The sequence below is a fragment of the Pogona vitticeps genome, chromosome 3 (genome assembly GCF_051106095.1).
Source record: "Pogona vitticeps strain Pit_001003342236 chromosome 3, PviZW2.1, whole genome shotgun sequence".
NCBI classification, from domain to species: Eukaryota; Metazoa; Chordata; class Lepidosauria; order Squamata; family Agamidae; genus Pogona; species Pogona vitticeps.
In genome coordinates this window covers 107,656,326-107,668,930 of record NC_135785.1, presented here as the reverse complement: position 1 = coordinate 107,668,930, position 12,605 = coordinate 107,656,326, and the positions used below count along the sequence as shown (strand labels likewise).

Sequence of the window (12,605 nt, the reverse complement as noted above, 5' to 3'; positions counted from 1 at the left end):
CCTTATTTATTGATAAGTGCCATGTCACTGTATTGGCAGGCCAGTGCGGTGAAACAGCATGGATTAATGAAGAAAAAAATAGATGTTTCTATGGTTTGTTTTCTCTCTCTCTCTCTCCTTCCCCCTTCTCTCGTGTTTCCCCTCTGTGGGGAGCAAGGAAAACTGGATTTTATTTTATGTTGATTTATTGGTAAGTAGCATATTATTTTATTGGTTTGCCACCAAAGTGCAACCGCACTGGGCTATAAAGAAAAAGAGTGTAGGGAGAGATCACCCTCTGCATTCTCTCCTCTCTCACACTGTACAAGAAGCAGAGAAAAGGTTATTTTGTTTCATTTATTGGAAGCTGACACATCACTGTATTGGTGCACTACCCAAGTGACACAGCACTGAATTGTTGGGGGAAACACTTACCAGTGCCACTCTGCTTCAGTAACAGTGATCAAACATGATGAAAATCAAACTCAGGATGCAATAGGCACTTTATCTTGTGTTTTGTTCTGCTTTGAGAACATGCTGGTTGACTCTATGTTCTGTTGACCACGTGGTCTACAGGAAATCATGAACCAACCTGACCCTCATCCATGCCTACCTGCACTTTTTGGGTCCTTAGCAGGAACTATTGTAATTTTTTATAACACAAGTAGGATTGCTCCATAGTTTGGCAGGCAAAATATCTTGCTATTTAGCAATATGCGGCCTGTTTCTGTGTATTGATATTTACTTACTCAAAAAATAATCATATGTATTTACTCATTGACATTGCTGGCAGGTGGATTCTGGAAGCAGTAGTCAAAAAACATTTTAATGGGTTGCTACTTGCCACTATGGTAATGAAAAGTGCTTAATTTTTTATGCTTTATTTAAATTTTATTGATTTTTGCAAATCCTTCGCTTCAGTTACATATGCATAATATTTGTTCAGACCGAACTCTTGATTTACCTTGGCAATGAACAAGAACAAATAATAAATATTAACAATGCTTAAATACTTGAAATTACATCTGCGTGCCAAAGAAAGCATATTGTGTACTTAGTCAGCAGAGGTAATTCATTTGTGAAGCACCCAAGATAGATTTGAAATCCCGGGGTATGGATTGACAAACCTGTCCATTTCACTTTCTCCCACATTTGGATTTTTAACATCTCAGGTCTTCTTTGTTAGACTTGTGGAGAAATTTTAGAATAGATTTAAGAAAGTTTAGAGGGGGAAAACCTAACTAGATAAAATGTTCACCACTCCTACCCTCCAGGACAGACTCTGTGGCAGGAGGGATATTCCCTGAATCATCCTCCTATGGGCATCCAGATTGGGATGACAGTAGTGTCCCAAAGCCTGCATTTAGCTCTGTTATCTGTAGAAAAGTGTGTAATGGGGGCCTGAGGACTGATCCCAATAAATTACCACTCACAACCTCTTCCACTCTATCTTGATATTTTTTGTCACCACTGTATGACTCCAAGCATCTTAATTTAGTTTCTAAATTCCCGTTCCATACAGAATGCCTCCCCTGAGGAGAGTCCAGAAAGGCAGACAGCTCTGTTAACCCACGTCGATAAATGAAGGCCCATTTGTTTTCATCTCCACTGAGTGCAGGTCTTTTGTAAAGCTAATAGGTCGCCCAATGAGTTGATCACAATTGTGCAAAGAAGGTCTAGCTGAGGGGGGGGGGCAAGGTCTCCCAGTGAGTTTCATGGTTGAGTGGGGATTTGAACCTGGCTGTCCCACACCCAAGCGCAACCATTTAACCCATATACTACTCTTGCTCTGGCATGCGTACTGGTCCTAATTCTCTCCCAGGTGGATATTTTTATTTCAGTCTCTTTGCTTGACTTATTCCTCTTATACTTTTCATGCTGACTTGAGATTAGTGGCTTGACTGCCAGAAAACTGGGGCTTCCCAGTTGCTTTTTCATTTCGAAAAGAGCATTAATTTTAAACATTTTGAATGGCTTTCAAATCTCTCCGGAGCAATGTTGTTCTCTGCTTAGAGGGATCATTCCCGTCTAAGTGGAGTTAAAGCTTTGTGCAACTGACAGTCCAGAGGCATTTTTTGTGATCTTGCAGAGTTAGCCTGGCAAGGCAGCACTCAATGCATCTGTCAGTTGCCTTGTCTGTTAGTGTCAAAACACACCCAATACAAGGAATCTTCAAATGCATTCTACAGTAGTCTTAGAACCATTGGATACACTGCACAATAGCAAACAGAAATCATCTGCCAGATGAACGCTTGACAGGGTGCCACAACCAGTTTGGGCTCCCTGATAAGTGTCATATATGGGATGTGTACTCATGGATGTGTGTGTTTGTTACGTGCATGAATATTCACACTCAAAACATCTTAAGGATGGGGAAAACTGCCAGTCCCCTTTCCCCGAATTCACAGGTTGTTGTTTTTTTAACTTCAATTTTTATGTGTGCCAAACATGTCGTTGGTGACCTTGGGAAAATTCTTCAGAAGCCAACTGAAACAAATTTCTCCACCACCTACACACCTACCTAACTTCAAAAGCTACAGTTTTTCTCAGTCTGAGCAGGATCAGAAAGGTGTCAGAGGGGAAGAACCACACGAGAGAGAAAAGGAGGTGGCACTGCTCGTGCAGCACTTCCATGGCTTGAGTGTAGAGCGAATTCAAAGCCAGACTTTTAAGAAGTTAAGCACCCAGAACGAAATGGTCAAAAGGATAAGGTTCAGTTTCTCAAACATTCATTTTTTTAAAAAAATAATCAAGTCCCTCCCATCCTGCATATGAAGGAACCTGTGATTTTTGGTAAGTTATTATCTAGAGTAAACTGAAACTGAAGTCTCACTTGGCATTGCTTTTAATCTATCATGTTTGAAGTCCATTTCCCACAATGTTTGCATTCCTAAATGCCCCAATTTCATATATTCCTGGTATCATTATGATGCTTCAGCAGCAAATGCAAAACATACATACAAATATAGGTGGGCAGAAAACCATTCCAGAATGCATTCGTTATATAGGTTTTAACAATCTCAGTTAGAACATGACTGCTGGATAGCTCAGGGGTTTAGGCATCTGGCTGTGAAGACAAGAGGTTGGGAGTTCAATTCCCCACTGTGCCTCCTTGACAGGAGCTGGACGTGATGATCCATAGGGTCCCTTCCAGCTCTGTAGTTCTAAAACAATAATTAGTATTGGGTTCCTTTGGGACAAATACTGTTCTACCTGCAACATCGCACAGTGAGAGAGCTGGCCCTGCTTCTCTGACCTTTGTTCATTTCTTGTCATATCTTTAGCAAACTCTGCAAGTACCTGTCAACCCAGCAACACATCAATACCACACATTGATGTGCAATCCCCATGTTTCACAACTTCTCCTGACTTCCGATAAACACAGAATGAGGGTTTTGTTCCGCACATTGCAAAATTGATACAGGCTACCCTCACTATTAGTACTTTTACCAGCACAGGAGCACTGAAGAAACATTAACCGTTAGTAACCACCCCTCCACAAACCTCAAATTTTAGAAATCAGTATACAAACATGGAGAGTAATCTTTTTATTTTTACCAGCTTTGGAGAAAGAGTAATGGAAACAACAGCAGCAACACTCACTTGCATTTTCATACTTGCTTATTTATCTACATCCAACATAATGAGGCAAAACAAAGCGCAATAAAATTCAAATTCAGATCCAAACCAAACCGAGAACTGTCCCATCATTAACACCCGGGGCAAATACACCAATCTCTCTTGATGTTTGTTAAAATAGGTTTGTTCCCTTAAGACTAAACGGGCTGATCTGGAAAAGCAGAAAGAGGAGCAGCTGGCTCAGGGATACGAGATACACTCTCCCCCCGCCCCCAACTCTTACACAGATGGAATATTTCATACTAGACATTGTGATTGTTGTGACCATTCCTTGGTCAATTAAGTGGCATCTGTGATGACAGGCCAAAAACCACGCCCGTCCATCACAATGGAATACTGGTTCAGTAGCCAATGGTTGTGCAGGAAGGCGGAACTAGGGAATATAGGAAGCGAATGGAGGACAGTTAGAGTTTCAGTTAGAGTTAGGAGTTCAGTTAGCCTGGAGTTAAGGGCTTTGGTTAGTGATGAGATAGGACAGTTAGTCAGGAGTTAGGGAAAGAGTTAGGTAGTTTGAAGAATTGTTTTGGAAAGAAACACCTGAAAAGAAACGTATAAATGCAACTGTTATAAAGTGATTGAAACTAGCAAAGTAACCAGCATATTTCTAAGATAAATGAAGTTTAATGAATACGAAATACAATTCCATCTATGATTTCCTTGATTCTTAAATATGTTAATCTATTAATAAATGATATTATATTTGACACAATTGATTCTGTGGTCCTAATTGGTAATTGAGGAAGGATTTCCTCTGGTGGCAGCGGAAGTGGAGACAAGAGAAATTGTCATGCTCGAAGGCAAATCTATTTGTTAGGGAGAACAATCAGAGGAGCTGGGGTGTGTGTGTGTGACAGCATCCTTTCACACTAGGAGCATGCCTTGTGATAAAATAAATAAATAAACTTAATAATAAATAAAAAGGTCTGTAGCAGTTTGATTTAGGTAGTTATGTTAATCACAAGCTGACTTTTCTGGAGGCTAGTGCAACGCTCACCAGTGGTCCATGGCCAATGGAGGTAGGCACCTCATCTTGCAGTAGGCTTCTGGTATCAAAGGTTGTGTACATCACACACAGTATAAGACAGGCTCATAAATTCTACTATACTCTCATGCACCTCTGACATTAGGTCCTATAGCCACTAGATCCAAATGTAGGTTACTAGCCTCCAATTAAACGCTGCCTTCTCTATATACATGGCCCATTAGTAAGGTATAGCTGCCAGGACTGAATAGGTAGGTGAGGCCATGGAATTAGGAAGAAGGGTTTAGATTTGCTAGATCCTGCAGAATGTTCAGATTATCCCAATCCTGTACCAAAGAGAAGGCTGCAAATATTTGAGTCATAGTGGTCATGGACTGCTGGAGGCGAATACTGACCTTTTAGAGATGGCTGAATGGAACTGATGAGCATCCATATAAGGTCAACTCCTCTCTTCAGGACAATGGTGTACAAGTTCCAGGTCATCTCAGTAGGGATACAGTAAAGGATGGTAGTGAGTACATTGTGAGACATAACACCTCTATCCTAAGAACAAAAAGTCACAGGAATAGTTGCACACAAAATGAATCTTTAGAGGGGGACTCAATGTACAAATATCTATATGTTCAAAATGATGGAACAGCAAGACTAAGTGGGATACAGTTATCCCTGGGGGAAAATTCTATATAAATAGCAAGGAAGGATATATTAACGAATGCTATTACTCAGAATGTAAAGAAAGGCATAATACTGGATAATTTAGAAAGATGAAATAATTTTTTTTCACAGAATCACTGATGATGATCTAGCTATCCATAGTAAATAAGCATGGAGGACACCCCACTGACCAAAATCTAAGAGTAATTTTGTATCTTGAAATGTAAGCAATCAGTGGGGGAAAGGAGAATGTACAAGCAATGTAATTGGAGTCTTTGACAACTTCCCTGTTCATGAGTAAATTAACATTTGGATCATAATAAAGATTAAATGTATTGCTAGAATCAATGACTGTGTCTTGGGGCCATTAAACACTGAGGACCAAACTCTACATTAGACATTGACATCAGAACTGAATTCATGTTAACATTCGAGAAATGAGACTGAGACTATATTTTGTTTATGAGAAATCAAACTTGCAAAGAAAATGGTTATGGCCTGAATGCCAATTACAAAATGAAGCTAGTTAATTTGCAAATAATGGGAACTGAGAAAAGCTAGTGTTGTAACAATGTACATCCAGTGCCACTGCCAAGAGGAAAGGAGGCAGTGATTGTGTTTTAAGATGCAGGCTCCATGAACTTCACAGAATGAGACAGAGTCCAACCAGATTTACTAGAGCAGAGGAACTGGATACATCAGCAGTCTGAGAGGCCTGGTCCTGCACCCACTCGTTCCCTCTACTTGTCTTGTCCCTGCAAGGGCTGAGTTCTGTGCACTACCCCCCCTTTGCCCAACATCCAAAGATGGGACTGAGTTTTCAGCACAAACTCCAGCAACCAGACACCCCTCAATGAGGGTTGGTAGTGCCTGGCCAAAGCAAATCTTCCCAGTGGATCTGCTCCTCTCATCCTGAGCCTGCTGGCAATGCCTCCAATGCCTCTTCTGGGTTGGCATCACCTTCCTCAGGTGAGGTTACACTGGGCAGTCTGGTCGCCATTGCGATGGCCCAGGTGGGGGACACATGGGTGCTCTCCTATCATGATCCTCCCTGGAGCAAACCTGATCCACTCTCCTGTCTCCTGTTCTGGAGAAGCATGAACCAGTTCTCCCGCATGGCATAGAAGATCAAGAGCTGCTCTTCCCATACCTCCATCCATGTTTCTGACACTGATGCCAACAACCCCCCTCTCTTTTTACCTCTTCCTGCCACCCAACTCCACCAGTTATCCAGCTATCCTGTCCATGTTTTCAGGCTGCCCTACCAGTGGGGTCTCGGGATAGTCCTCCAGAGGGCACAGGAATGAGGTTCGCATCCTCCTGGCTCTTAAATAATTCCCTCCTCTGGTAGCTAGGGATTGAAAGAATGCTTGCCAAAATTGTCATTCTCGTTGATTATGGTTGTCTCAACAGGACAAGATACCTTAACAAGATAATTAAAAGCCATGTGAGATTCCGTCTGCTCAGCACAAGCAAGACAAACAGATTTTCTCCCCCTCAAGGCCTCTAGCATTATAAAATGTCCTTAGTGTCCTTGCTTTTAAAAAGCAAAATGCGGGTATGGGGTGGGTTGGGTGGGCACACGTGTACTTACCCACACACAGAGAAGACCAATGAGGGAGAAGGGACTGGTTAACACTTAGCGTTCAGTTTAGTGCTTCAAATTCTTAAATAAAGCAGCAATCATTATGTTAATATGTGCAGTTCATGAATAATTGCACAGCACTGAGTAAAACCAGGTAATTTTATGCAAAACAGACAGTTTTGTGCAAACGTGGGCAATTCTGCGGAATAACATCATTCTTGCCAATTCAAGAACTTTATCAACAGCCCCTGGGAATTCCTCACTATCCTTACAAGTAAAAGAATATTGCAGTTCCTTCTTGTCTGCAAGGACAAGACAGGCAACGAATTGCATTGCTACCAGTATTCAGTTATCTGAGCCGTGTGTGCACTGGGAGAGAAGCTGATCCTTGCATGGTGCTTAGGAACAAGTTAAAGATGCAAACTGTTGCCAGACTATTTGGAACCATAGCAACAACACCATCGAATACATGGCAGTGGAAACTTGCTACAGAGATACAACACAGGCATTTGGAATATCAGTTGAAGTCTAGGGAAAGAAATACCTATCATAGATTAGGAAAAATACTTGTGCAATAGGATGCCGATACAGTGAAGCAAATCAACCAAAAAAGATGTGAAATGATTCCTGAAGGATAATCCAGAGATTGCAAAGAAGCTAACTAATTTATCTATACTGTATTGGTCCTTGCTGTGAAGTTATAGGACAGATACAGATATCCGCTTTTGGAGCCCCCCCCCCCCGCTCTTGTTTCAAATAGTTCATGCAACCCCGGCTTCCTATGCAAATGAAGTTCTTGATCATGATGTGATCAAGCGCCCTCAGTTTGGACAATATTTTAGGATAGGTTAAAACTTTTGTAAGTACATTATGTGTTGTGCGCCTGGATAGTTGTGATACTTTTATTTGTTTTTTTTAAAAAAACAAAAAGCAGCAGAATAAGAATAATATGCAAAAAATATAACTTTCCAGCCTCCAAAAACCCATGGGAACATCATGTAGAGAAGATGTCAGAAAATGACAAAGTCAAGATATTCTGGGATTTCCAGACCCCAACTGTTAGACACCTTGAACATAACACACCAGACATTGTAGTAGTGGAACGAAGAAATGTCTGTATCATTGACACTGTAACTCCAGAGGATGCCAGAGTTGAAAATAAGGCTCTCTCTGTGTCAGCGTTTCTTAGTGCAAATCACAGTTTTAGCAGAGTGATTCGCAGTCCAGGCAGTCAAGAAATAGCTCACGGACAGTCCAGCAGCATTTCCTTCAGCAACGTGTATTTACAGCGGTATTTACAGCATTCTGGCAGCATAACATGTAGAAGTGATCTTCAAGCAGGAAGATACAACTGACTGTACAATTCACACATATATACATATAGAGGACCAATCAGATCACGCATTGCATCATCCCTGAGTTGCATCATCCCTGAGTTGCATCAGCTCTGCTGAGTCATCCTGACTCCGTTTTAACACACCTGATCATTATGGATTCTCATTAATACACTCCATTCTGCTCAGGCCTGTAATTTTCTTTGACACTCTGTGAGGCATGCAACTGCTAGGCTGGGGCTTCTTCGAGTGCAGGCTGGCCCGAAGGAGCATTTAAGAAGGCTGCCCAGGCCTGCTTTTATCTCTCTTGCTGGCTTCATCTGGATGAGGAGGTGCTGAGCAAGCGTCAAGTGGTTTTGCTTTTGGCCGTGTGGCTTGTGCTGCATTGAAAAGCGACGAGGGAGCTGGGTTGTATATTGGCACAGCCCTGTGGTCAGAGGGGCCTGAGGGAGAGAGTTTTTGAGAGCCTGTGCAGGATCTAAAGTAAAATGTTAATTTAAAAATGTGCAGGGACCACACTGCTGACTTCTGTATTCGGAAGATGATTGCAATGTGGGGCAAGGAACGGGGTGCCATGGGGGACACCTGTATGCCCAGATCACTGGCCATCCTGGATAAATTAGGGAACACGTGGGATAAGGTTTGTATAGATCACTTTGACACCTGCCGTTTTTGGGTGGCAACACTGATAGCATTTGGGGGAAAGTGAGTTAGTGGCAGTGGCAAAAAATAGATGCATCCCTGTCTTCTTTGCAGAGAAAGGGCATGGTGGTGTTGAATGAGCAAATTGCCATTCACTTATGAAGGTGAAAAATGGATCAGTGGGGGAAGGGGAAGGGGCAGATTATTGTGCTAGGACAGTGTTCAACAGGAGAGATCTGTCCCGTGAATACCTATGCCTCAGGGGAGATGAGGAGGGGGGATTTTTTGCAGCACAAGGATGGATCTCCACTGAAGAAATATCAGTTCTGGAGAGTGACTCTCGGGCCCAAAACTGCTGCCTTTAGTTGTCCACCGGGTGTGCTATAACCCACCACTACAGTGGCAGCCATGGGGTACAGAGTTCAGGACATTAAAAGAGTAGGTAGGTGGTCACTCTGATCTTAGAGTTAATCAGCCTTGGCTATACAGAGAGGATGGAGTACACATCGAATGTGGGAGTAGACGTTTTCCTAAGGGATTTGCAAGTGAGCCTTCGAACTGACATTGTCGGCTTGGTGGGGGACAAGTGGCCTGGTTGCCAGATGGTGCGGGGTATAAATTCAATAAATAAATAAATAAAGTAAAGGGGCATACTTCGTAGCTCCTATACTGTGGTAGGTGATGCAAAAAGGAACAAAATGGGGCACCCAGGGTGCGTAAGGCACCTCTCCCCTCAGAAGGGAATTAGATGAGGGGAGAGTAAGTAGGGGAACCTAGGAAACGTTGGGTACTTAGGGGCAGGAGGACCACCTGGGGGTACTCCGGCTATTTGAGGACCGGGAGTGTGCTGTACAGTGCACAGTGGACAGTGCACTTCTGGAATAGGAACTCACTAGGGCAAAGTCTGGACTGGGAGGACAAGGTTGACCCTGATTACAGACCTGTTTTGCTTTACGGTAGTCCCCTTGTGAAGTTCAAGTTAAATAAGTTAACGAAGTTATTCCTTATACTGTGTCTGTCTCATTATTCTGGTCTAGGCAGGCAAAGAATTGGAAAAACTCACAAAATACAGAGATCTGGCAATTGAAACATCTTACTTGTGGATGAAACACACTTCAGTGGTTCCTGTCGTCATCAGGCCTTTGGGAACAATATAAAGAAATTTCACATAGTATTATAAGCAGTTGCAGATCTCAGAAATAACACCATCAGAGCTACAAAAAAACCCCTGCAATATTAGGACCAGCAAATGTACTACATTGATATTTAATAGGTACTGTACTTAGGTTTTTGGTTAAAACTTGTATTTGTTCTATAATACCAGTCAATGTTTTGTAGTTTTGATTGACTGTGCCTGGTGTTTTTGGATAATGATGAAAATGCTAATAATAGTAATAAGGAGGAGGGGTAAGAAACATGTGATGCCCAACATTTGCCATATCCATCACTGGCTGTGCTAATTGTGACTGACAGTTGTGCATTCTAGCTTCCTATGGTGAGCTAGACATTCTGTACGGCGGAACTGGACAGTGCATCTGTTTTCTCATGCTCCTTGTACCATTGGGCCATGGCATTTAATGATGGAAAGCCATAGCCACTGGGGAAATAGAAACAGTTTGCTGAAAGCACTCTAGGTTTGGTTTCAGTTTCTGTTTATTGTGCAATATCCAGCTAGGCTTTTTGTAGACAGCAAAACAAGATAATAAAGAGGTATTAAAAATGGATAAAACCAACTATGCAAAACATAGTAAAATGCTACAGCATGATTCTGGATGTTTTCTATTGACATTGAGGAACTTCCTTCCTCTTTAAGACCAGCTTAACATTTTAAATTGAGTATCACATAATAGCCTTTTCTCTGCATCATAAATAGCGTTTTATTTGAGAAACTATTATCTCCAGTGCCAGCAAACAGAAGATCAAGATAATGAATCTTTGAGTGTACATATAAAAGTCATTCTAGAGGAACACAAACTCTCCATCTCTCTTCCAAAAACCAGCAGGCAATGTATACTCACCTAAGATTGTTTTGATGCTTCTTGACCTCCATCAACTGCAAGGTATTTAGTCTATATTTAGTTAAAAGCCTTTCTATATTATTGTATTTTAATCATTATATTGTTATTATAGTTATTTTGATTGTCTTATTGAATGATAATTGCTTATTGTATGTTTTTATTATTGTAATTATGTTATGGTTGTATTTAAACTGTTTTTGACTATTGGAAAGCACTCTGGTATATAAATAAATATTATTTTTAACCCATATTGGCCAATATGGATGCAACTTCCAGGAGAGACAATAAAACTTTTGTACTACCGTATTTGCCAGCATATAAGACTGGGCATATAAGATGACCCCTCAACATTTCCACTCAAAATATAGAGTTTGTATATGGCAGCCCACCAGCCATTGCCTACCGGAGAGCGAGAGAGACCCTGCCTCGCAGCATTCCTGGCGGAACCTCCCACTCCCCTGGCCCCGGTGCAGCTGGCCCACCTTCAATGGAAATGACGTGCTCGCGGATCTGGCTCTGGAGCGCCAGGTCCTCCATGCACTCTATCAGGTTGTAGATGGCATAGAAGTTGGGGTGCACCAACTCAAAGCGCCCGATCTCGGCCCAGATGACCACAGAGTTGGAGAGGCCGAACTGCAGCTGCGGCACCCCGCCCGGCAATGGCCCCAACAGGCCTCCCAGGGTGGCCAGGCTCTGCTGCAGTGCCTGTGGCAGCTGCCTGGGGCTCTGCCCGGGCCCGCCCTGGAAGTTCATGGCCGGTGACGAGGCCCGAGGAGGAGGGGAAGTGGCTGGGTGGGCGGCAGCAGTGGAGGAGGAGGAGGGGAAGCAGCTCCCCGGCAGCTGGTGGGCAAGTGGGCAGCTGGCTCAGTGGCGCGGGGTGGCAGGCAGCCCAGCGGCGGGCTCTGGCCGCTCAGGCATGGCCGGCTCTGCTTCCCTCCCTCCGTCCGGACTGCCTGCCTGCCTGCCCGCCTGCCTTCCTCCCCGGCCCAGTGTCACTCACTCAATGGCGGCAGCGGCAGCTCCTTCAAGAAAGCCTGCCCGCCACCCTCCTGGCCCAACTGAAGTGCTCCCGGCGTATAAGATGACCCCCCCAACACTTGGAAGCATTTTTTTCAGGGTAAAAATGTCATCTTATACGCTGGCAAATACGGTATATATTTTAAAAACCGGTTAACCACAAGAGTCTCGTGAGGGGTGGAAGTTGTTCTAATTCCAGAATTTGAATATGTGTAGTATTTGGCCTGAGAGTTTAGTCCTATAAAGTTCAAGAAAGAACACCACTAGCCTGCCACCCAATCCAGTCACAGTGAAAAAAATTCCATAAGTTATTAACATTATCTGTTAATACAGCAGCTTTCAAATACTGCACCATGCTCCAGATTGTCTAAATATCACCTAACTATTTATAGGAGTCAACTTGCTCCAGTTGTTAATCAGCCAGTTGCCATAGATACTTCTGTCTGCTCTTTCCAAATACTATTATTTTCATTTTGGAATAATTAACTCATAGAATTTCCTTAGCACAGTAGGAATCTAGAGGTCTCAGGAGTCTATGCATCCCATACTGTGTGCATGAAACAAGAATGGCTTTATCAGTATTCAAGAAGATGGAAATGCCCCTGTATTTTAGATGAGGAGGAGGAAAAACCCACACCTGTGAAAATGGAACATAATTAAGACAGTAATTAAATAGGAGAGGAGCTAATAAGCCTCCCTACCACCTGTCCTTTTTAATGGGTATGACTTCAGAGAGCAGCCCCTTGCTCTGCCAC

At 42.8% G+C, this 12,605-nt stretch overlaps 1 long non-coding RNA gene across 1 annotated transcript; it reads right to left on the bottom strand.

Moving 5' to 3' along the window:
• Window positions 1-205: 205 nt before the first annotated feature.
• LOC144588350 (uncharacterized) lies at window positions 206-10,072 on the bottom strand. The gene is made up of 2 exons (XR_013543863.1): window positions 4,996-10,072; window positions 206-4,155 (listed from the first exon to the last, which is right to left on the bottom strand). It is a non-coding gene; the product is annotated as an uncharacterized LOC144588350 (long non-coding RNA).
• Between the last annotated feature and the right edge of the window lie 2,533 nt (window positions 10,073-12,605).